This window comes from Lissotriton helveticus, chromosome 11 (assembly GCF_964261635.1).
Source record: "Lissotriton helveticus chromosome 11, aLisHel1.1, whole genome shotgun sequence".
Lineage (NCBI taxonomy): Eukaryota > Metazoa > Chordata > Amphibia > Caudata > Salamandridae > Lissotriton > Lissotriton helveticus.
The window spans coordinates 909,057,659-909,084,152 of NC_136072.1; the positions used below are offsets into that span (position 1 = coordinate 909,057,659).

Genomic DNA, 26,494 nt, shown 5'->3' on the forward strand with positions numbered 1-26,494 from the left:
TATGGGCCCGAAGCCGGAAGTGGCGAAATTATTGGTCGGGTGACCCGCGCGCTCTATCAGTATTTTCTGGCAGCAGAGGGATGGTTAGGGAATAGTTAAAGGTTAGGTAGGACTAGTTAGGCTAGTCAAGTCGATAGCTGCTAAACATTATTGCTGCTATAAGAACAGCCATTTCGGGGGACTTGATCAATCTCTTGAGAATGCGCTGCTTTTGAAATATATGAATTGTTTGAAAATTGTTATTCTTGTTCTTATATTGTTATATGTATTAATCCATGCGTATGTAAAACGTTTTGTTAAGTGTTGTCGGAACTCCCCGGGGAAATTGAATGGCAAGTGGTGAATAGAATCCATTGCCTTGAGGTCACAGGCTCAAGGAAAGTTAGGTGCAGGTTAGGTAGAACCAGAAGCACTAACTAGGGTTTTCTGCATACATGTGTGAATAAATGTTAGTAACGAGGTTCATTGGCAAAATTCCCATAGTGGCGTAACCTAATAAGGGTCACATCGGAAGAGTAGCAGGTTCATCGGAGCTTGGGTGAAAGCAAAGGGGTCCGCTGGGAAACCTTAGACTCGGATATATCCCGGAAAGAGTGGATGGGTCTAGGGAAGTAACAGGTTCACTGATGCTAGAGTGAAGGGTGGGCGGACGAGATCTACCCGTAGTGTGTGAAAAGTAAATGGAAGTAGTTTACTTGCAGTAAAACAACTCTTTCCTGTCTAGACACTTGAGCACTGTGGCGAATGTGTATTCGTTGTAAAATAACCAAGTACTAAGCACTTTAGAAAGAAAGAAAGTTTCCGTTACCTTGTGAAGGGAGAGAGTCAGTCGCGAAGCGTCTCTGACGTCACTCCGTGCCGCGCTGAGATTGGTAGAAACAGCGGGCGGGTAGCGGGGCTGGAATTGTGAAGGAGGGGTGAGCGCCGAAGCGTGAGAACTGTCTCACGAAAAGGCCGCGCACCCATTGGCCGAAAATATTTGAACTCGTGCACCCCATTGGTTGCACAGAGTTGCAAGGCGCATTCTGATTGGAGGTAATTTTGTAAATAAAGTAAGCGTAGAAATCGTATGTGGCACTCGTACACTCCAGAGACTAGACCCGATCCAAGAAACCTAGGGTTTGAAAGGATCAGTGGAAGGCTAATATATACGGCATTATGTACGGAAATAAGCGAAAAATGTCCCTTGTAAATAAGGTAAAGAATTACTTCAAAAAGGACAAGCCGATTCAAACTAGAGAGGGCATTGTTATTCCTCCACCAAATACTCCCGCCTCTTTCATGATGTTCGACAGAGGGTACAATACATGTGTGTGGTTAGAAAATTGGGCGAAATACACACAAGATGACGGAATAATGGCCTTTCCGTTAGAAGGTACCTTTAATGGTAGGATCTTGTTCAATTTAAGAACCCGAATGAATGAATTACATCCCAGACCGAGACTAACGCAGTATGAGGCATTAGAGGAATGGGAGATTGAGGCTTTCCAAAGAGAAAAGCCCCGAATGGACAAAGGGCTGACAAAGTATTACCCAAAACTAAAACAAGAATCACGAGACAAAAAAATGAAACAGTGGAGACAGAGCATGATTGTTGAGGGTCTGTTTCCCATGATGCCAGCAGAAGATCCTCCTGGGGGGGGGGGAAAGGACGGAGAAGTCCAAGCACTGGGGGCCCCTAGGAGAATCAGACGACGAGTTGTTAGATGACATATGCATGAGAAGTCCGCCTCCTTATAATGAGGGACACCGACCTTCGAGTGCAGGAGATATTCCCCGGAGACCCCTACAAAGGTAAGAGGTCAGGTCCGCAAGTGTAGGAGGGGATTATCTAGTTCCTCCTTATACTGAGAATCTAGGACCCGTAGAAACCAGAAGTATTTACCCCAGGAGACCTGTAGGTGGGGAAATGGGATATTCACGGGAAGGAGATTTTTGCCCTCGTCCCCCTTACGGAGGTGAGGTGAGGTCCTTAGGTACAGGAATGCCATTATTACAACCCCGGGATGAGGACGATCCGAGAATCCTAGGCACAGGAAGTTTGTTTCAGAAACCTAATTATGGTGGAGGGCCGAGTGAGACACATCCCACTTCCCCGAGTTATGCTCCCATTCTAACCCCGCAGGTGTTACATGGAAACACTTTGGACAGGTTATTAGAAGAAAAGGAACGAGAAGCGCTAGGAAATCAGAGAGCTGAGATAATACGGAAAATGTCACAACTGAATGCAAGTCCTGAAGCTTTAACGATCCCAGTAACTATCGGACCGGTGGTTCCGTTGTACGGGGACCGTCAAGGAAGTCCGAAAACTCCAGTAATTACTCCTGTCATTGCACCGACCAGACCAGAACCATTAATTGTAGATGACCAGACAAGTGAGTGCGAGTCGGAGGTCTCGCTGCTAGATCTGCCCGTTAGAAATACAGGAAAAAGGATCCAGAAAAGACACAATCCTTTTAATGCGAGGGAAATTCAAATGGAATCGACCTCAGGTACGAAGAGTGTCACATTGGTGACTCCTGAAGAAATCGAAAGATGGAGTCAAGAATTTGAAAAACAAGCGTCCCCAACGAAACCTTTAGATCTCTACAAGCTGAGAATAGAAATAGAGGAGTTGATGGCAGGAAACGTAGGATTAGACAGATTAAATACCTACTCTGAAGACGAAATGCTGTTTATCTGCAAGAGTCTCACCCGAAATACCCGAGTACTTCATGAAAAACTGACAGATACTGCTGCTAGCATGGGAATAGATATTTCAAAATCAAAACCACTGCAGAAACCATATAGGGCAGATTTCTCAGACAAGGATTTGGAAAACTTGAATGTTTTAGGGAAGAAAGCACAGGTCAAAGAACTATTGACAGTATTACAAAAATGGGGAGATGTGGAAAAGTGGAAAGCCAGATGGGCCAAGAAAAAGGATGAGGCCAGGTCTAGGCAGGCAACTCCCGAATTCGCTCTAAGAGAAGCTGACAAGCCAGAACAGTTATGCCCTATGCGCGAAGTACCAGGTGGAAAATATGTGCACGTTCCATGGTCCAGACAGGATATTGTGTCCTTTACTAACGATTTCCAGAAATTGCGCGAAAAGCCAGTCGACTGGTACAGGCAGGTGGAAAGGTTCGTAAAGGTGCAAAAATGCCTGTGGAAAGACCTGGATGGGTTTTTCGACATAGTGGTCCCGGTAGATCTATGGACCGAGTGTAAAATAGCCATAGCTTGGCCTAGTGAGGAATACCCGAGAGATGACAAAACAGGGGAACCATCGAAAGAAGTGATGAGAAAATATGAACAAGTAATTCAGCATCTGAAACTAAAAGTGCCAGCAAAGGAAACTGATTGGACCAAGATAGATAGAACCACGCAGGAAAGAGATGAGACAGTGCACTCCTTTTATGAAAGGCTGTTGCAGGTGTTCAAAACATACAGTGGTATAGATAACATCGAGATGAAGGATATGACACATTTTATTTACAGGTTTGTAAATGGTTTAAGACCCGAAATTTGTCAGTGGATAAAAGATAACAAAATCTGTTGGCATACTAAAAAGATGGATGAGGTCCTACGGTACGCAAAGTACTGTGAGGACGAGATGGCAGAAAAGAAAAAGGCTCTCAAGGAGAAGGTTATGTGGGCTCAAGTGAAGCTCGCAGAACAGCAGGAAAAACAATTGAATAAAATGGCCAAAACTACTCAGAATCCAGGTCCTGGGGGTGGGGGAGGAGGAAAGCCCCGGCCCAAAATGAGCAGGGAGGAGGCTAAGAAGAAATTTCCCTGCCACCAGTGCGGAGAAATTGGACACTGGCGAGACGAGTGTCCCTATTTGCAGGATGATAACTCCCAAACACCTGATTTAACTCCACAGACGCAGAATGAAAGACCAAGAAAGACCCAACAACAGGTAAAAACGATTCAGTTGCCCCGAGCACCAAAGCAAGTGTTTAAGGAAAAATCCACACAGGGTGAGGACGTAGAAGTCTGGGGGAGCAATGAGAACAGAAATGCAGCAACTTCGCAGTATTTACTAAATGATACCTTCTTTTGTGATGACCAGTACTGACGGGGCCTGAGAGGGGAGGACGAGGAGTGCGTGCTTGGCGCCTCCTTGCCGGTAGACCAGTCAGAGCCATACATTGAAGGAAAGGTTGACGGAAATGATGTCACTTTTCTATTGGACACTGGCGCTACCCGTTCTACTGTGAGAACCGTGGACGTTCCAAACCTACCCCTCTCGGGAGAAGCAATCCAAGTAGTGGGGGTATCTAATCAACTGATTAGTACTCCTGTTACCGAGCCCATGGAGATCTCAATTGGAAACTTTAAAGAAATGCATAGATTTGTCGTTTGTGACACCAGTCCAGTGAACTTACTGGGACGTGATTTGCTGTGCAAAATGAACTGTACCATCTTTTGCACACCAAAGGGTGTTGAAATTCAGACCCCAGATGAAGATGGCATTTATAAATTAATGTTAATAAGACCGGACTCAGAAATTAAACGAATGACTATGCAGGATTTGCCCAAAGAACTCCAAGAAACAGTGAAGCCAGAGGTATGGGACTTTACCGGGAAAGATGTAGGGTTAATGAAAAACGTAGACCCCATACAGATAGCCATAAAAGACAATGCAGTATACCCTAATACTAAACCCTACAGAATGAATGCAGAAGTGAGAACAGGTGTTGCCCTGGAAATACAGAAACTGCTAGAAGGAAACATCATACAGGAAGTAATGAGTAGCCCATGCAACTCACCGATTATGGGCATCAAAAAGCCTAGTGGCAAGTACAGAGTAGTGCAGGACCTAAGAAAGGTAAACAAAATAGTGGTTCCTTGCTGCCCTATTGTCCCGAACCCAGCAGTGATTCTGTACCAGATTCCCTGGGATGCTGAGTGGTTCACTGTGATAGACCTATGTCATGCATTCTTTTCCATTCCCCTGCATCCAGACAGCAAATTTCTTTTCTCATTTGCTTTCAACAGTCACGTGTATGTCTGGAATAGGGTCCCCCAGGGGTACACAGAGAGCCCCTCTATCTTTAATCAGATCTTGAAAAAATGCTTGGAAACTTTGGTCTTACCTGGAAATTCTGTCTTGGTGCAATACATTGACGACCTCTTGGTGGCGTCCAAAAGTCATAAGGACTGTGTGATTGACACCATTGCCCTACTGAATCACCTGAGTGAGAAGGGACATAAAGTGGCCCCTGAAAAATTACAGTTCTGTGCAAAATCAGTAAAATATCTGGGGCACCAGATAGAGAAAGGCATCAGGAAAGTAACGTCAGAAAGAGTGAGAATAATTCAAAAGATGCAGTTACCCCGTACTCAGAAAGAAATCAGAATGTTTCTTGGGGTGATAGGATACTGCAGGCAATGGATTCTGGGATTTGCAGTCCTAGCTAGGCCTTTGATAAAAATGACCAAGAGAGGAACACCGGATGTTGTAGAATGGGATGATGAAAGCTTAACAGCCTTCACAAAATTGCGAGATTGTCTGTGTACAGCCCCTGCATTAGGAATGCTAGACTATTCCAAGGAATTTGCCCTGTTCTGTGACACTCGCGATAATTGCGCGTTGTCAGTCCTAACCCAAGAGCATGGCACAACCAGGAGGCCAGTGGCATATTTCTCTGCCACCCTGGATCCAGTGGCTGCTGGATTACCAGGATGTCTGAAAGCAGTAGCTGCTACCTGCACAAGTCTAGAACAGAGTGAATCCATTGTCATGGGACATCCTGTAACTGTGTATGTTCCACATGGAGTGGTGATTTTGCTAACTAGAACGAAAACTCAGTATCTCACCCCTAGTCGGCTGACTAAATACGAGAGGATTCTCGTGGGTGCTGCAAATATAACAATTGTCAGGTGCAACATTCTGAATCCCGCCACTCTGCTTCCCAACTCAATGGATATGGAAGATGGGGAGGAAGATGAGCATAACTGCATTGATTTAACAGAATTTTGCACAAAACCACGCCCAGACATTAAAGAGCATGGAGAAAACGGTACTCAGACTCGGAGAAAGCCGTGTTCCGGTCCGCCTTACAAAAATATAAGGCACAGATCAAGATAGCCAAGGCGGCTTACTTTGAATCCTTCCTGAATCAGGCCCCAAATAAGGCACAGGCCCTTTTTAAGATTGTTAGGGACCTCGCGCACCCTGTGTGTGCGACTAACATCGTACCTACATCGCAGGCTTTGTGTGACTCGCTTGCTGATGCCTTTGAGGAGAACATCTGTAAAATTCTAGAGGGCCTACAGGACTCAGTCAATCTTACCACTGGTTCGGGAACTCCGGAGGCGACGGCCAGTCGACCCCTGCAGAGAGGCTCTGACCTCTGTTTGGAAGCTCCGGCCTCACCTTCCAGTCGACCCTGGCCAGAGGCTCACGCACTTAACTTGGGAGCTCCGGCGATAGAGTCCAGTCGACCCCAGCTCAACAGCTTTTCCATCTCCACTGGTTCGGGAACTCCGGAGGCGATTGCCAGTCGACCCCTGCAGAGGGGCTCTGACCTCTGTTTGGAAGCTCCGGCCTCGCCTTCCAGTCGACCCCGACCAGAGGCTCACGCACTCAGCTTGGGAGCTCCGGTGATAGAGTCCAGCCGACCCCAGTTGAATAGCTTTCCCCTGCCCTCTTTGGAGGAGTTTGGCAGTCTGGCACTTACGATTTCATCTGGTTCGCCTCTTGACCCTCTCCCTCCTAAATTCTGGAGGGTGTTTCAGGAGGAACTCTTTCAGCCTCTGCACTCCATCTGCTGCCAGTCGTTTGAATCAGGGACTGTACCAGATTGCTGGAAGAAGGCAGTGGTCTCCCCGCTCTTAAAAAAACCTACGCTCGACCCTGCCTGTCTTACCAACTACCGGCCAATTTCCCTGCTTCCCTTTCCAGTTAAAATCATGGAAAAACTGGTTACCCGCACTCTGTCCGGCTTCTTAGAAGGGAACACCTGGCTGGATGAAACGCAATTTGGTTTCCGCCCAGCTCATGGGACGGAATCTGCGCTAGTGACCGTGTTAGACAATCTTCGGACGCGAGTCGACAGTGGTCGGGCAGCCTTCTTGGTGCTGCTCGACATGTCGGCCGCGTTCGACACGGTCAGCCATCCAACCTTGATTAGGAGGCTGGAAGAATGCGGGGTTAAAGATAAGGCCAGGGACTGGCTGATCTCCTACTTGGACAATCGTCAACAACGGGTATCGCTCCCCCCCTTCAGCTCAGAGGAGCGGAGAGTAGGACAAGGAGTACCTCAGGGCTCTGCCATCAGCCCTATACTCTTTAATATCTACCTCCGCCCTCTGGTCCAGCTTATTAAATCATTTGGGATCTCCGCATTTAACTATGCGGACGATACCCAGCTGGTCTTTTCACTGGAGGGACAGGATGCAGTCCCTTTGGAAACTTTCCATCGTTGCATGCAGGCCACAGCGGAATGGCTCCGATTAAACTCGTTGCAGTTTAATGGGACTAAGACAGAGGTCCTATATTGTTCCAACGACCGAATCCCTCGGTCTCTTCCAGATGACTTCTGGCCCCCGTCTTTTTTTGAGACGGTGTCAGCTGCACCATCAGCACGGAAATTGGGCGTTAGCTTCGGGCCCAACTTGCAGTTAGATCTGCACGTAAATAAGGTCACCTCGACGTGCATGATGCTGATTCGCATGCTGCGCAAAGTCTTGCCCTTTCTTCCTGAGCAAGCCAGACCAGAAGTAGTACGGAGTACCATCCTAAGTCGACTCGACTACTGTAACAGACTACTTCTGGAGGCCCCGATAACACTACTGGGTAAGCTACAAAGGGTGCAAAACATAGCTGCCAAACTCGCCCTCTCACGTCCCTACTACAGTTCATCCACGGCAGCGCCTCAGGAACTTCACTGGTTGCCGGTTCATCTACGCGTGCATTATAAAGCAGCTTGCATCGTGTTCAGGGCTATCCATGGCCTTGGCCCGGTCTCTTTGCGGAAGATGTTCGCTTGGTACCTTCCATCTCGAGCCTTACGCTCCTCTTCTTCTAGGCTACTTGTAGTTCCGCGTTTCCAGAGAGTGAGGATGGGCGGCCGATCCTTTAGAGTAGCGGCGGCCAAGCTCTGGAACTCCCTGCCGATATCTCTAAGGAATCTTGAGGATCTCCCAGCCTTCAGGAAGGCGCTAAAAACTCATCTCTTCCCCAGGACAGGCTAAGCTGCTGTAATCTGTTGGTCTATGGTTCAAAGCGCCAGGATACCCTTTGGGTGACAGGTTTGCGCTCTATAAGTATACCACAAATACAAAAAAATACAAAAAAATTTAAGAAACACCTTTGCCTAAACATGACATGGAATTGTTTGTGGATGGTTCATGCCTAAGACATGAACAAGGAGGCCTGAGTGCTGCCTATGCGGTAGTCTCCTTAACCAAAATTGTAGAAGCAGGTTATTTATTTGAAGTAAAGTCTGCACAAGTAGCCGAATTGATCGCTATGATAAAAGCTTGCAAATTGGGGAAAAACGTACGCCTAACAGTGTATACTGACAGTCAGTACTGTTTTGGAGTTGTGCATGACTTTGGCCAATTATGGCTACAGAGGGAGTTCCTGACTTCATCAGGTACCCCTATTCGAAATGGAAAAGTTGTTCAAGACCTTTTAGAGGCAATCCAATTACCAAAAGAATTGGCAGTGGTCAAGTGTGTTGCCCATAAGAAGGACTTTGACCCTGTATCATTGGGAAATGATTTCGCTGATCGAGTGGCACAATTATGTGCCAGGGATCGATTGATCATAAATCCAAAACGGGGGGGGGCCCGGAACCAGCTGCCAACTTCGAGTGTTTGAAGAAGTGCCTACATGGGATGAAGTGAGAGAATGGCAGCAGGCGACACCCTGGCAAGAGAGAGAGAAGTGGAAGGAAGAAGGGTGTAGACCAAGACGTGAGGATGGTGTCATCTTGGGTAAGCATGAGCGCAAAATCCGCTCCGATCGCGGATTTTGCGGATTTTCGGCAAATCCGCGATCCGCGAACTCTCGCGGATTTGCCGAAAATCCGCAATCCGCGATCGGAGCGGATTTTGCGGTCAAAAGTTCAAGCGCGCCTAATTAACGATGGCGCCGGCAAGCTGCCAGCGCCCATCCTGCAATTGTTACTTAATTAGCTTCAACAGGAAGCTCTAACAGATAAGATACAGCAGGGGCTCGAGCGCCTGCTTTATTTTAGCAGTTGGAGCTTCCTGTTGAAGCTAATTAAGTAACTTTTGCAGGATGGCGCTGGCAGCTTGCCGGCGCCATCGTAAATTACTTCAACAGTGGTGTCTTCTTGAATAAATATGAAGGGCAGGGTTCATTCGGGCACGACGGTCCTGGCAAAATTAAATAATAAATCTGCTGCTCTGATCGGTCTCTGACCTTTTATACACACAAGAGGCATGCTCGCATGGACGCCCTGTCCGTTTGGCCCCGCCCACACACTCGAGGTGTGCACCGTCTTCCCGCCATTTACCCACTATGATGGACATTTCACTCAAGGGACCCCTGCGCACTTCGGCGCGATTGCATAGTGACACACACTTGGTCGCTGGAACTAGTTGAAGCGCAAATGCAGTGACTCATTCAGCAGCCCAAAAAAAAACGGGAGGCTGGGCATCTTTGACTTTCACGAGCGCAACCCCCGTGCTGTTCCTGTGACCAGGGGCTTCTGTCTCTTAATCTGCTGCTCTGATCGGTCTGTCACCTTTTAGACACACAAGAGGCATGTGCGCTCGCGTGGAAGCCCCGTCCGTTTGGCCCCGCCCACACGCTCGAGGAAGCCCCGCCCCCAAATCCGCAAATCCGCTGAATCCGCGGATTTTGCGGATCCACGATCCGTGAATCCGCTGGATCCGCGAATCGTGGATCCGCAAAATCCGCCCATGCTTAATCTTGGGCCCAAATGGTATGCCTGTGTTACCCAGACACTTGCTTGGCACAATGGCGAGATTGATACATGAGGGATCACACATTGGTAGGGACGCCATGATTCTGGTATTCCAACAGACTTGGTACAGCAAAAAGTTCAGGAAAGTAGCAGAGTCCCTCTGCCAGAGGTGCCTGTCATGTCAACAGATGAATCCAGGCAAGAGAACAATGGTGGAACTAGGGAAAATTGGGAGGTCAGGGGGTCCCTTTGTGAGAATACAGGTTGATTTCATCACCATGCCACGTTGTGAGGGGAAGCGTTATGTCCTAGTCATTGTCTGCCTATTTTCAAAGTGGGTGGAAGCTTACCCTACTCCCCAAAGTGACGCACTGACAGTAGCAAAGTGTTTACTAAAAGAACTGATACCTAGATTCGGGGTTCCAGTCACTATTGAATCAGATAGAGGCCGACATTTTCAGAATGATGTGATCGACCAACTCTGTAAGGCATTTGGGATCTCGCAAAAACTCCACTGTGCATATCATCCAGAGGCTTCTGGAGTAGTGGAACAAATAAACGGGACTATCAAAACAAGACTAGCAAAATTGTGTGATGCATCTGGCATGACCTGGGTAAAGGCCCTGCCTCTGGTTCTGATGGGACTCCGAAGTATTCCAGACCGGAAGACAGGCCTGAGCCCACATGAAATCCTGATGGGAAGAGTGATGAGACAAGCGTGGGTACCAGGAAGCAAACTGTTGAGTATTACTGATGATTTGGTGCTTGAATACTGCAAGAGATTAGGTGACCAAGTACGTTATATCTCTCGCCAGATCGGAGAAGACGCCGTCACCAATCCAACGACTCCTCTCCACAAACTGGTTCCAGGGGACTGGGTCAAAATAAAGAAGCATACTCGGTCGAGCTGCCTGGAACCAAGGTGGGGACAGAAGCGTTAAGTAATCCTGGTGATGACCACAGCAGTGAAGTGTGCAGGTGTTCCCCATTGGATCCACGCCAGCCACACCCAGAAGGTACTACCTGATGAGGAGCCTGGAGAAGAAGGCCGTCCAGCAGAGGGGCCTGCAGAAGCAAGACCAGAAACAACTGACAACGTACAGCCCAGTACCAGTCAAGCTGAGGGGTCCGCAGACGTTGGTCCAGGAGTAGTTGATGACGAACTACCAAGAGTCCAGCCTGCTGAGGGGTTCCCAGAAGTTGGTCCAGAAGTAGCTGATGACGAGCTGCCGAGCATATGGCCAGATGAGTGGATACCCTTGATTGACCTCACCGAAGACCCCATCAGAACAAGAGAGCGAATTTTGGAAGGTAGAGAGTGGAATAGAGAGGAAAAGCAAGGCACAGGCGAAGAACCTCAGACTATTGAGATTCACATCAAACCTGAGGAAGGAGAAGGTCAGACAGGGACTGAGCAAGTAATTGATACACCTCCACTGACTCCTGATGTCGAAAAGGAACAGACTAGACATAGTGTAATAGTTCAAGCAGAAGAAAATCAAGGGATCGAAGTGCTCGAACAGGATCAGACAGGGTTAGAAGAACGTGTTCAGGAAACAGAAACAGAGACATTTGAAAAGCAAAGGCAAAACTCTCCTGAACAAGGCCAGTTTAGTAACCAGGCAGAAGAAATAGATACGAGCCCTGGAACTAGTCAGATAGGAAGGGAAGAAAAAGAAGCGGCATTGCCACAAGCAAATGAAAATAAAAGGGCAATAAAAGAAAACGAAATCCCAGTACCAACTAAAAGGCTTAAGAAAAGAAAGCACATTGAGCCTGGATTCATAAAGAAATTGAGACTGAGGATAAAAACGGTAGAAGAAAAACGTGCAGAAGAAAGGAGAAGTTCTCGCATAGCAGAACAACCAGAAGACACTTCCAAAAGAAGGAGCGATCGAATAAAAAGACAAAACAAAAAGTATAAGTCTCCTGAATGGACGCTCGTTTTGGAAGAATTTGAGGATCTTGATATAACTGACGAAAGCGACGGAGAGCCAGTCGCTGAGTACTCTGCCGAAGAAGAAGACGAGCCACCGTGAATTTGCACAAAGTAGGCTACTGGTGCAAAGAGACAAAGAGGGGTCGAGAAACTTCTTCTGAGCCAAAATGTCTGATTCAAACGTGAGTGGTAGACCTAGTCGCAGTTGTTGCAAAACATGCTGCAAGGTATGTGTATGTAGTATAATTATAGTGATATTAGTTTGGATAGGACTGACAGTTTTCATCCTTTTGCGGTGAGAAAGAATACTAATATTGACCCTACTCAGATTACCGACACTGAAGAACTGACAACACGAAGTGTAGAAAGACATGAAAAAGCACTCAGACAGACAAAACGAGACTTAGAAGCATCAGATGAGGAAGGACTACATTACCACGGAGTTAGAAACAAGACACATTTAAATGTTTTCGCAAACTTGTTAATACACTATGTAGAGACTATGGAAATTGAAGATTGCTATGTCTGCATGAAGCTACCTACCTCTGTGGCTGAAGGCGTGACATACCATCACTTGCCCCTGACATACGGAATATCCTGTAGTATTTTAGCAAGTTTATTTTACAAAAGAGGACCGTTACAGTACTATTACTCTAACAATGACGTGATCTTTTCTGAACTTCCTATACGTGGGAACCTGAATCCTGTACATACCAAAAGTGACGTTACTCGCTATATGGGCGAATACTTTCTGACTATAGGTAATATAGACATAGGTGACGCACACAGAGATAACTTGACCTGCTCTTTGCGTGAGCAGGAAAAGATTTTCCTGAACATGGCAGAGAAGAGGAGAATAAAAATAAAAAGAAAGGCAGATGACGAAAAACAGAAAACACCAAAATGGGCTGAGGACATGGAAGGCACCTCAAAGGGTGGGGCGGGACCTGCTCTGTTGCTGGATTTTGAAAAGAAAGGAAAGCTATGTCTTCACCGCGAGAAGACTAGCTATTATAATAACATTTTCATTGGTTCAAGTGAATGTGAACATAATTACAAGGTAATTGGAGGATGGGGTTTCAAAAATGGGTCAGAGCCTGTGTTTCCTGGAATTTATTATATATGTGGAGACAAGGCTTATTTCAAATTGCCGGATCACTGGTATGGAAGCTGCACTTTGGCATTGTCTTCCCAAAAATATACCATGTGAATGAAGTTGCTGGAAGCAGTGAAAATACTAATGGCTTAGTGCGTAGTAAAAGAGAAAGCGTAGGTGAAATAATGGGTAGTATTTTCAGTGCACTGATACCTGGAGTGGGAGTGGTTCTGAACACTCACAGAATTTGCAAATTGTCCACTATAGTGGATGTGTTGTCTACTGACACAGCTCATGGATTTCTGCTGGTCAATACCGAAATGGTTGCGATCAGATCAATGGTTTTGCAGAACAGACTTGCTCTTGACACCTTATTAGCAAAAGAGGGCGGAGTCTGCCGGATGTTGAAGGCGCAACATTGTTGCACTTATATTCCGGACAAAAGTGTGCAGCTCAAAAGATATGTGAAAAACATTACTAATTTGGAAAAGGAACTCAAACCACTCGAGGTTGACAGTGCCTGGAAGAGACTGGTAGATGGTCTCTCAAATGTAGGTCATTGGTTTGCTAGTTTAGGTAAAAGCTTATTGTTCAAGGTACTGATGCCAATTGGAATTATAGGTCTTATCCTATTTTTCATATTTGTCTGTTGCAAATGCCGTAAGCACACCAGAAAGCATCAAGTGAATGCCAGAGGAGTGAAACGAAGTGTGGATGAGCTTGAATTAGAGGAAATGAATAATCAGATATACAAAAAGGTGAAAAATTCTCACCCTACCAAAAATGAAAAAGAGAAGCTGGATCGTTTGTTGGAAGAGATAGAGCTGTATAAAGTGTGAAGAAGTTGGCATCTGGTTCCATTATTTTTGTGATGATAGTAAATATCATCAAAGAGGGGATTGATAGAGCAAGCTTCGCATCGCGACTTGCTCGAGTCATGAACCTCGCCTATGTGTAATCAATTAATAGAATTTGTACGTCTTACTAATCTTTTATTTTTATATTCAAACGAGGTAGAGGAAGCTTGCGTACGTGTATTTCTAATACAACTAATCCATGTCTCTAAAACATGGCCGCCGCTTGGTAAATGGCTTCTGCACATGCGTCAGTCACACTCACGTGACCTGACGTAGTTATAAGTTTGGTGGGAAAGGGTGCGCATGCGTAATACACAGCTCTCGTGAATAACGTGGTGATGCTCTTGTGAGTGTGTATATGTTGCTAACACTTAAACTGCATAGTATAATTTTATAATGATAAGTTTAAAGTACACAACCCATGATGTGTTTTTCATACCGTCACTTCTATGTTTTAATTTGTTTTCGCTTACTTTTCATGTATCCTCGACTCGGAGGGGTGCTGGGCTGGAGAGTCCATCTTGGAGGGTATTTCTGCGCAGAATCTAGAAGCAGCCATTGGCATTGAACTCAGGCCAAAGAAGGTTGATGCCAGAGCCACCCTGGGAAAAGAGCACCTTCACCCAGCAGAAGCATCATGATTATGTTCTAATGTAACGAAATGTGTTCTTCTCATTGTATTCTCTGCGGCTTTCTCATGGGAACCCCAATCTCGCTAGGCGGTACCCAGAGATGCAAAGTAGGCCTCCAAATAGTCTATTCTGATTGGTGTGTTACCCAGACCCTACCTTAGGACCAATCCAAATTGAGGGATTCTGACACTTTGCAACATTGGGGGGTGGTACACCGTCCCAAAACAGTATATCTACCCTGGGTTCACCTAGGGAAATTGTCCGACTTGTCTGGTTTAGCTGACCTGTCACTGACCCAACGCACTCAATAGGTGACTGAAGATACAGAGAGCTGCGGAGCACTCTGTCCGAAATTTGACCATAGACTAAGGTTTTACTAAACCTTAAAGTGCTGGCGGAGCACTTTGCTGGGAGTTCGCTGACCCAATCGGGGTCTTGATCGATAACTGCAGAGAGGGTGGAGCGCAGGCGTTGCTTCCGAACTGCGGGTGCTGGTCCTGTCCTGAGGGTCCTGTCCGAGAGGTCCTGTCCTGATTCCTAATCTGAGGGTTTCCTGTCCTGTCCTGGGTGTCCATTCTGCACCTGCTGTCCATTCGAGGGGTATCCTTCCTTGAGGGTTTCCTGTCCTTAACTGACCCGTGGCCAGGGTTTGGTTTTCACACCAGTCTAGGTAAATATTGCTCTGAATCTCCTGAAACTGCACCTTTCTATTTTTCTGTCTTTTGCTTCAATAAAGACATATCTTTGCACGTGAATTCATTTTCCATGCTTTTTCTCGCAACCATTGAATCATAAAGTCATTTGCATTTGTTTCATAACGTGTTCCTATGTTACCCTATCTGTTAGAAATTATATTTTGCATTGCAGTTTGTCATTTCCTGATATGGTCTAGAACCTCCCTACTTAAATTGTCTAAAGCACTTTTGCCTTAAAGCATAGCGTGTCTCTCTCTCTCTATAGACTCTCCTATAGTTATATAAATGTCCCAAACTCCTGTCTTATATTTTTGAGATAATTCTAGAATACTAGTCCTAATCAAAGCCTATCCCATCTTTAGTGATTCATCCTAAACGTTCTAATTCCTGATCCTTTATTTTAATTGTGTCCTGGTTCCATTAGTTTATAAATGGTTGCACTGACTTATTTGCTATTCAGCTATGTACTTTCTGTTATTCTGATTATCGATTGTTTAATTACTGTGAATTTGATGATTTCAGAATTTTACTAAATTAGATAAAGATTTTAAAACTTCCAGTTGTCCGTGGTCATTTTACAAGGTATTGAAGGTTATTTGTTGGGTTTGTATTTTGCTGCCTTTCCTTTTACAGCTAGCTCCCTGATCCATTGTGGTCATAGGTACCCGCATCGGTGGATGGTAAGTCGGGTACTCTGAGGAATAACGAGGGGGACTCACAAATATCTGATAGCAGACCGTGAGGTCATCCGATCAATGTATATGGTGATTTGAAATATATGGGCCCGAAGCCGGAAGTGGCGAAATTATTGGTCGGGTGACCCGCGCGCTCTATCAGTGCCAACAGTTTCCATGCTGAAAGAAGATGAGTCCTCACTGCGAGTGGTACTGATAGGGTGCAGTGCTCAAGAAAAAGTGCGTGGTTAAAATGACGGTCAAGGTAGAAAAAATATTTTTTATTGGTATCTCCCTGGACGTCAGATTTAAAACAGATGTGGCAACAGTGTGACAATATCACTGTCAGGTAAGCATCTAAGAATTAGGCCAACATGTTTCTGCCTTTGGTGTATAGTTTTACAGGCATTCGTCAGGGCCAATCTGTGAAAACGGCTACTGCAACATCTATTGTGTTCACTATATAGAAAAATTAGGAAATCAAAACAAACTATATGGCACGGTTGTTATGGTAAGTTAAGTCATGTGGCTGGGTAAGCCACCCTACCGTATCTGGTAGATCAACCATGCAGAGACCAATCCTCTCCTACGAAAAATGAGGAAAGAAAAAGCTGATATTGCATACATTGTACAAACTTTTGAATCAAAAAGGTGTGGAGGTCAAGTTCACGTGGTGTTAATACACTTCTAGCGACAGCTCAATGAGAGCCAGTCAAAAACATGACTTAGATGAAGTCAAAATCAGGTAATCTGAGTAATATAATATTTAAAGAGAAGAACAACTCACCCAGCACTGTGTGGGAGTCAAGCCTCACCTCACCCGGCAACGGCTCGGATAGAGAGGCCCCGCTCTGTGAGACATACGGAGAAAGACAATTTCAACATTTGATAAATGTCAGACTCAGTGTATGTAATGATATCTGAAGACAATCATAAAACTTGGTTTTTAATTTGCAGGCTCCATGTCCCAACTCTACGAAGGCATAAAGAAGGTGGGGTCGCCCTCGACTATGGTATATGATGTTCATTACCTCGGATCATCATGCTGTTAGACAGCGATTTAAGATAGATTTTTTGGGGCTAGCATATTCCAAATTTCGAAAAGATGCTCCTGGCCCAGTTATGATATCAGCCAAGGGGAGGGAGGGACATATAATGCCCTACAACCTCTGCCTTATATGTCCCAATGTTGGACCTAGATTACCCAAGCCTACATATGGTAGCCTGGCACAGTAGTGGTTACAGCTAAACTCAAGGCGTTGGTTAAGTGCTTACAAGACCCACTCACAGTAACTCAGTGATGAACCACTAAAATAAAAGACACAACACCAAACTTAGGAAAATACCAGTACCTTTTATAAAAATAATATACTTTCTGGTTCTTGTTTTAAATATAAGCAGTACACAAATAATTTACACTTTTCTCATAGCTCTCAAGTGACATCTAATACTTTTCCTAGTCAGTAAATAAGAATCAAAGGTACATTGCATTTGGAAATTGCTTATAGTTAACTCTACCAGTCTACTCCTTTAATCACTGGTTACAGAAGGGTAAATTCACATTAGAGATTCAGTGTGCCACTTGCAGTGATATTAGCCTGTTTCAGTAGCTATTTTCAATAAGACATTGCATCAGTCTCCAGCATCACCACTCTGCATTCAATTCTGAAAATACCCTGATATATAAAACTAGACCTCAGCCTTAATTGACTTTAAATTCTGTAATATGCTCTTATTCCTCCTTTCCACAGCTGAGATTATTAATCAGAGCAAAGTTACCCCCAGTTCTCAGAACTTCCCATGGGCCCCTATTCCCTACTCCTTACTTTAGCGTGGGGACGATGTTGTCCCAGTCCCCACGCGTCACCGCTGCCTTAAGGCTCCCTCTGGTTTCAAGATCTCACTGTCTCTTCCTCCCGCCGAGCCAGCTGCTTGCTCGGGGCTGGGGCGGTGGAATGACGATGATCACAATTCCCCCCTTCCTGCTCGCGTCAGCTTCTTTCCGTGACACTCGAGCGGGGAGGGTAAAGACGAAGCCACGCTTTGGCCTCCTTTCTGCTCCTCACCGGGAAGGATGTCCTCAAGCAACGCCCTCTGCGCGGCGGTCCACTCGACGATCCGGAGACGCTCCCTCGGCGCCTCTCCTCAGGCCAAACACTTCCTCACCGGGCATGCGCGGAAGCGCTCGCTCTTCTCCCGCCTCCTCCGGCGGCCGCTCACAGGAAGGACGCTACTCGCCTGGACCTGCTCGGTTACGCTACCCCTCTTGCCTTCAGGAGCGGACGTGCTCCGGGCATGCGCGGAAGCGCCTCTGCACTCTCCAAGCCTTGGGGTGATATTGACGCGGCCGGTGCCCCCGGGGTCCCGCAGACGATCGGAGCAGCGCCGCTGCTCTCCCTCAGTCACTTCCCTCACCGGCTCCAGGGGAAGGATGTTCTCCAGCAGCGCCCTCGCTCCTCAGGAGGTTTATGGCTCCACAGACCCACGACTTCACCAGGGCACGACAAGGAACTCCAGCCACGTCACGGGGCTCACAGCTGTTCCCCCACGCTGGTAGGTGCAGCGCTGGGCATTGGCAATTAGGGAAACCCTCTACTCAGAGCGACCTGTCAGGATTCGTTGGGGCTCAGTCTTAGAAGGGTCTTCCTTCACACGTAGCTTATTCTGATTCTCAGCAGTTGATGTTTGGGGAGGGATTGGTCAGAGGTTGAAGGGGGAACGTCTCTCTGTAGTGACTGTCTGCCTCAAAGACAAACTAGCTGCTCCCAGTGCGTCCACCTCCTCTCACCACTGCCTCACTCCTCCACACTTGGATCAGCACAAAATGGCTGCTGGTCACTGGCCTTATATAGGGTGGCCTGAGACCTGCAGAAGTCTCTAGTCAATTCTAGAAAGTTCCCTAATGTTATCCTATGGACCTGTCCTCCAGTAGTGTCCGTTATGGCAGTTGGTGGACACCATCTTAGGTTTCTGGAGATCCCTAGATTTTCAAGGGGGCTGACTAGGCCTCACAGGTTATGAGGGAAAAATGGCGTCATCGCCAAGGAACACCTAGCCCCCTGACAGCATTAAAAAATTCCCTGATGGACATATGTAAAAATAAAAATAGAAACTCTGGGAGGCTAAGGGGGACAAAAATAAATCATGATGGTTAGAGTCTTCCCAGAAGCAGACAGGTCTAACACGCGTCCCCCCCAGCTGAAAGTGGGGAGAACTACCCAACCCCTTGGGAGTCCTCATCACTAAGGCCGAAATACCTGGATAGACCGTCTGCGTTGGCATGGTCTGCCCCAGGTCGGTGTTCCACCCTAAAGTCCATTCCCTGTAGGGAGATGGACCACCTTAGCAACTTGGGATTCTCCCCCTTCATTTGCATCAGCCAACGAAGGGGGCGATGGTCAGTCTGAACTAGGAAGTGCGAACCAAACAGGTAGGGTCGCAGCTTCTTCAGAGCCCAAACCACCGCAAAGGCTTCTCTCTCAATTGTACTCCACCTCCTTTCCCTGGGGAGTAGTCTCCTGGACAGGAAGACCACGGGTTGATCCAAGCCCTCATCATTTAGCTGCGATAACACTGCTCCAATGCCATGTTCTGACGCATCTGTTTGGACAATGAATTCTCTAGCAAAATCAGGGGCCTTGAGAATGGGAGCGGAACACAATGCTTGTTTCAAGGTCATGAAGGCTCGCTGGCAAGCCTCCGTCCAGACTACCCGTCGGGGTTGCTTCTTGGAAGTAAGTTCAGTGAGGGGTGCCACAATAGTGCCATACCCCTTCACGAAGCGACGGTAGTATCCAGTGAGGCCCAGGAAGGCTCGGACCTCTGTTTGAGTCTTGGGGGGCTCCCAGGCGATGATGGTCTCAATCTTTGCCTGGAGGGGCTGCACCGTCCCTCTGCCCACCAAGTGACCTAGGTACACCACCGACCCTTGTCCGATCTGACACTTGCTGGCCTTGATGGTCAAGCCAGCCTGTTGCAGGGCATGAAGAACAGCTTGCAGGTGCTGCAAATGGTCCTCCCAGCTGCTACTGAAGACAGCAATGTCGTCCAGGTATGCAGCAGAAAAAGCTTCCATTCCCGAAAGGACCCTGTTCACCAGCCGCTGAAAAGTGGCAGGGGCATTCTTGAGCCCAAAGGGCATCACACGAAATTGGTAGTGTCCCTCAGGTGTAGAGAAGGCTGACCTTTCCTTCGCCTCCTCGGTAAGGGAAATCTGCCAGTACCCTGAAGTTAGGTCAAAGGTACTTAAGTATTGAGCAGCTCCCAGCCGGTCAATAAGCTCATCCGCCCGTGGGATAGGATGTGCATCAGTTTTAGTCACTGAGTTCAAGCCTCGGTAGTCCACACAGAATCTCAATTCAGGTGTGGTGCCTGGTGGGGCAGCTTTTGGTACCAAAACCACCGGGCTAGACCATGGGCTACCAGAAGGTTCAATCACCCCTAGCTCCAGCATCTTGGCGACTTCACTTTTGATGTTGGCCTTCACCTTGTCCGACAGCCGGTAGATTTTAGATTTCACAGGTGGGCTGTCTCCTGTGTCCACGTCATGGGTACACAGGTGGGTCCTACCTGGGACAAGGGAGAACAGGGGAGAAAATTGCTCCAGGATCTGGCGGCAATCACTTTGCTGTTCAGAAGTCAGGGATGGCGAGAGAATCACTCCCTCCACTGATCCATCTTTTTCTTTGTACGAGAGAAGATCAGGGAGAGGTTCACTTTCTTCTTCCTCTGCTCCATCGGTCACCAGCATTAAGACAACCTCGGGCCTCTCATGATGTGGCTTGAGACGATTGGCATGCAGCACCCTGAGGGGCTGCCTCGGGGTCTTAAGATCCACCAAATAGGTAGACTTCCCCTTTTTCTCCAAAACCTCAAAGGGGCCTGTCCAACGGTCCTGGAGGGCATTTAGCTCTCCAGGTTCCATTACCCACACTTTCTGTCCAGGCTCCAGTTCCACTGGGTGAGCGTTGTGGTCATACCACTCTTTCATAACTGCTTGGCTGGCCTCCAAGTTGTCTGAAGCCTGCTTCCACAACTTAGCCATTTGGCTCCGGAAGGCCAGCATGTAGCTCACCACGTCCTGGGGAAGCTTCCTGGGAGTCTGTTCCCATCCGTCTTTCACCAGGCTGAGAGGTCCCCTTACAGGGTGCCCGTACAAAAGTTCGAAGGGGCTGAAGCCCACTCCCTTCTGTGGCACTTCCCTGTAGGAAAACAAGAGACAGGGTAGGAGGATGTCCCATTTCCTCCGTAGGCTCTCAGGTAGACTCCGTATCATACCTTTCAAGGTTTTGTTAAACCTTTCCACAAGACCATTGGTTTGTGGGTGATAGGGAGTGGTAAACCGATAGGTAACGCCGCACTCCTTCCACATGGCCCGCATGTATGCTGAAAGGAAGTTAGTCCCCCTGTCGGAAATGACCTCCTTGGGGAAACCCACTCTGGTGAAGATCCCCATCAGGGCCCTTGCCACTGCAGGTGCAGTGATGGTCCTCAGAGGTATTGCCTCTGGGTACCGGGTGGCATGATCCACCAAAACCAGTATGAACCGGTGTCCAGCTGAAGTTGGTGGATCCAATGGCCCTACAATGTCGATGCCCACCCTCTCAAAGGGGGTGCTAACGACAGGTAGTGGTTCCAGGGGAGCTTTTAGCTTCACCCCAGTTTTCCCACTGGCTTGGCAAGACACACACGTCCGACAATATGTATCCGACGCCACTTTCATTCGAGGCCAGTAGAAATGGGGGACAAGCCGGGCAAAGGTCTTGTCCTGTCCTAGGTGTCCTGCCAATGGTATCTCATGAGCCAGTTCCAGTAGAAAGGCTCTAAAGCATTGAGGGACCACCAAGGCTCTGGCTGAACCGTGGCCAGGTGCCTTGGGTTCACTGTAGAGGAGTCCATCCTCCCAGTAAATCTGGTAGCTCCCTTCAATGTTTCCCGCTGCCTGGGCGTTGGCCTGTTGCCGCAGCCCCTCGAGAGTAGGACACTCTTTCTGAGCTTTGCAGAACTCTTCCCGGGAAGGACCTCCCTCCACATGCCATTCAGTTGGGATGGGTAGGTTTTCCAGGGAAGCAACATTCTCCCCGGTGGACTCCAGATCCACCTCCGCAGGTGGTCCAGCTGTCTCACGAGGTGGAGATGTCGAGGCAGGGTCCTCCGGCCTCCTGTCCTTCTCCTCTCTGGCAGCCGGCTGGGCCATTGTTCCAGGCTCCAGCGTCAATGAACTCCCCCTTCGGGCAGTCGCGGACCTTGTGCTGACACAAGTCCAGTCAGGGAGTCCCAGCATCTCAGAGTGAGTCTGGTACTCCACCCTCCTCCAAGCATTGTGCTCCATATCATTCCCTAACAGGCAGTCAACAGGCACGGCAGGGCTTACGGCAACTCGAAGTGGACCTGCAACCCCTCCCCACTCAAAGGGAACCTCAGCCACAGGGTAGTGGCCCAATCTGCCGTCAGCCATTACGGCGGGATGGAGTACATCTGGGATGACCTGCTCTGGAGACACCAGCTGACTCCTTACCATAGTCATGCTGGCTCCTGTGTCTCTCAGAGCCTCCCCTCTACGGCCATTGATGGTGACCCACTGCTCATACTTAGTAGTATTAGAGGGCAGCTGGGTCTTGGGAACCATCTCCTTATCTCCCAGGGACACTAAGGTGACACCCGCCCGCTCCCCTCCATTAACCAAAGGTATCTCCTCCCCGAGCACTACACTAGTGATTCCCGGGGCTTTTCCTCCAGTGGGAGGGGGTGGTCTTTTTGGGCATCTCACATCTCCTTTATAGTGTCCCACACCACCACACTCAAAACAATGAACAACCCTTGGCTGCTGGCTTTGGCCAGGGGTAGGGTTGCGAGGGGGGTTACTCTTGGGGATGAATCCTCTGCCCCTTCCTTGCGAAGTATTTTGTGGCCCTTTTGAGAACTCCCTCTTAGTTTCCCCTCCCTCTTTCCTCTGGGGGGCGCCCTGTCCTTGCTTCTGGGAATTCCCTCCAGTCCCCTTAGTCGACACCCGGGTACTAACCCAGATGTCCGCCTCCTCAGCAAGCTTCCTGGGGCTGGTCAGCTTGCTGTCCACCAGATGCTGTCTTAGTTCGGGAAGACACTTCTCGAGTAGGTGTTCCTTGAGTATGAGGTCATATAGTCCCTCATAGTCTCCTACTTCGCTGCCTCTTACCCAACCCTCCAGGGCCTTCCTGGAGTAGTCCAAGAAATCTACCCAGTTTTGCGTGCCCAGCTTGTAGCTGCCCCGGAACTTTTGCCTATATTTCTCAGGGGTCAACCCAAACTTCTTGAGCAGCGCTGATTTCATAGCCGGATAGTAGGTCTGTTCACTCTGGTCAAGAGCCAACAAAGTATCCCTGCCAGTGGGGGGCATGTATTTGTATAACCCACCTCCCCAGTGGACTTCCAGAATCCCATGGGCCCTTAGCGAGACCTCGTAGGCGGCTAGCCACTTAGCAATGTCGTCACTGGGTACATAACAAGCCATAATATCTTTTGGTAGGTACGGTCTAGGTTCTTTGATGTTGGTCTGGGTATCGCTGCCACCATTCTCTGATTTGGGGGATCCTCGGTTTAGGGCTTGTAAATCCATCTCTTTGATGGTTCGCTCATGCGCCAACCTCCTATCCTCCCTTTCCATGTCCATCCTGGCTAGTTCTATTTTCAACCTCCTCTCCTCCCTCCTATCTTCCAGCTCGGCTTCGGTTAAGCCCCTGTCTGAAACGCTGCTGCTTGCCCTTGAAGGTAGCCTGGGACCTGTCAGAAGATTCCCTCTCCCCATTTGGTTCAGCAATGCAGCCTCAGTAACAGTGTCCCCATCACCCACTTCCGTTTCTGGTTCCTCCCTTAGACGAGCTTCTAACCATGCCCTTATGCTTGTCAGCAACTCTCCTTTCTTGGCACCTTTATTAAAAAATACCCCGTTCTGCTGACACCAATCCCTGAGTTGGGCCACAGTATTGGCTTCCAGCTCTTTAAGATTCACCTCCAGCTTTGCCATGGTATAAAATTACTCACAGGAGAAAACCACGAAGTGACCTGAGGTTAACCTCCACCCACCACCAGAAGTAAATTTAGAAAAATCAAAAATATAAATTAGGAGGGCCGCAGGGAGAAAACTCCAGGTGGGGTCCCGTGGTTGGCACTGCGTTACTACTAAGTGAGTGTAAGCACAAATCCGTGATCCCACCGCTGAAACACCAATTATGTTGGACCTAGATTACCCAAGCCTACATATGGTAGCCTGGCACAGTAGTGGTTACAGCTAAACTCAAGGCGTTGGTTAAGTGCTTACAAGACCCACTCACAGTAACTCAGTGATGAACCACTAAAATAAAAGACACAACACCAAACTTAGGAAAATACCAGTACCTTTTATAAAAATAATATACTTTCTGGTTCTTGTTTTAAATATAAGCAGTACACAAATAATTTACACTTTTCTCATAGCTCTCAAGTGACATCTAATACTTTTCCTAGTCAGTAAATAAGAATCAAAGGTACATTGCATTTGGAAATTGCTTATAGTTAACTCTACCAGTCTACTCCTTTAATCACTGGTTACAGAAGGGTAAATTCACATTAGAGATTCAGTGTGCCACTTGCAGTGATATTAGCCTGTTTCAGTAGCTATTTTCAATAAGACATTGCATCAGTCTCCAGCATCACCACTCTGCATTCAATTCTGAAAATACCCTGATATATAAAACTAGACCTCAGCCTTAATTGACTTTAAATTCTGTAATATGCTCTTATTCCTCCTTTCCACAGCTGAGATTATTAATCAGAGCAAAGTTACCCCCAGTTCTCAGAACTTCCCAGGGGCCCCTATTCCCTACTCCTTACTTTAGCGTGGGGACGATGTTGTCCCAGTCCCCACGCGTCACCGCTGCCTTAAGGCTCCCTCTGGTTTCAAGATCTCACTGTCTCTTCCTCCCGCCGAGCCAGCTGCTTGCTCGGGGCTGGGGCGGTGGAATGACGATGATCACAATTCCCCCCTTCCTGCTCGCGTCAGCTTCTTTCCGTGACACTCGAGCGGGGAGGGTAAAGACGAAGCCACGCTTTGGCCTCCTTTCTGCTCCTCACCGGGAAGGATGTCCTCAAGCAACGCCCTCTGCGCGGCGGTCCACTCGACGATCCGGAGACGCTCCCTCGGCGCCTCTCCTCAGGCCAAACACTTCCTCACCGGGCATGCGCGGAAGCGCTCGCTCTTCTCCCGCCTCCTCCGGCGGCCGCTCACAGGAAGGACGCTACTCGCCTGGACCTGCTCGGTTACGCTACCCCTCTTGCCTTCAGGAGCGGACGTGCTCCGGGCATGCGCGGAAGCGCCTCTGCACTCTCCAAGCCTTGGGGTGATATTGACGCGGCCGGTGCCCCCGGGGTCCCGCAGACGATCGGAGCAGCGCCGCTGCTCTCCCTCAGTCACTTCCCTCACCGGCTCCAGGGGAAGGATGTTCTCCAGCAGCGCCCTCGCTCCTCAGGAGGTTTATGGCTCCACAGACCCACGACTTCACCAGGGCACGACAAGGAACTCCAGCCACGTCACGGGGCTCACAGCTGTTCCCCCACGCTGGTAGGTGCAGCGCTGGGCATTGGCAATTAGGGAAACCCTCTACTCAGAGCGACCTGTCAGGATTCGTTGGGGCTCAGTCTTAGAAGGGTCTTACTTCACACGTAGCTTATTCTGATTCTCAGCAGTTGATGTTTGGGGAGGGATTGGTCAGAGGTTGAAGGGGGAACGTCTCTCTGTAGTGACTGTCTGCCTCAAAGACAAACTAGCTGCTCCCAGTGCGTCCACCTCCTCTCACCACTGCCTCACTCCTCCACACTTGGATCAGCACAAAATGGCTGCTGGTCACTGGCCTTATATAGGGTGGCCTGAGACCTGCAGAAGTCTCTAGTCAATTCTAGAAAGTTCCCTAATGTTATCCTATGGACCTGTCCTCCAGTAGTGTCCGTTATGGCAGTTGGTGGACACCATCTTAGGTTTCTGGAGATCCCTAGATTTTCAAGGGGGCTGACTAGGCCTCACAGGTTATGAGGGAAAAATGGCGTCATCGCCAAGGAACACCTAGCCCCCTGACAGCATTAAAAAATTCCCTGATGGACATATGTAAAAATAAAAATAGAAACTCTGGGAGGCTAAGGGGGACAAAAATAAATCATGATGGTTAGAGTCTTCCCAGAAGCAGACAGGTCTAACAGTTGAGTATAACGATAACAGTAAAGTTCAAACGAAAATGAATGTTCAAATATTTAATCAGATATTTTTTCCATGCATCTCGTTGTAATCACAAGTGTACATTGCATGATGTCATCATGATTCGGTAAATGCACTCAAACATTCCAATGCATTTCGGCATTGCAGTCATGCCTTCGTCAGGGAATAAGTTCTGTTGACGAAAAGGAAACAATAATGGTCTGAGTATTGAATGAAAGGGGGTTACATGTTCGTGTTATAAAAGATGGAACGAAAACGAGTGAAGTGCTCCTAACGTGCCTATTGAAAATCATTAAAAAATACATTGGTGACGTATCTTTGCGGTCCAATTACCCCACTAAGATAGATGACAGTCTCGGGGAAAAGGCGCGTTACGCAGCGGGTGTTCGTGAAACAGTTCAGAGTGAAGAATGTAATTCAGTGCAATACTAATAATCAACGTGTGCATAAGTAGCCAAAGAGTGAACGAGCCGCTTACCGTTAACA

General features: G+C 47.9%; 1 protein-coding gene across 3 annotated transcripts in view; it reads right to left on the reverse strand.

Moving 5' to 3' along the window:
* LOC144792237 (serine dehydratase-like) overlaps positions 1-26,494 on the reverse strand; it is a 156,399-nt gene that overhangs the window by 114,165 nt on the left and 15,740 nt on the right. The window contains exon 2 of one of the 3 annotated variants that reach the window (XM_078667142.1): positions 16,574-16,637. The exons of the other annotated variants lie outside the window; for them this stretch is intronic. The gene's annotated coding sequence lies outside the window, so the exon portion shown is untranslated. The remainder of the gene's footprint in view (positions 1-16,573; positions 16,638-26,494) is intronic. 3 annotated transcript variants of the gene reach the window in all.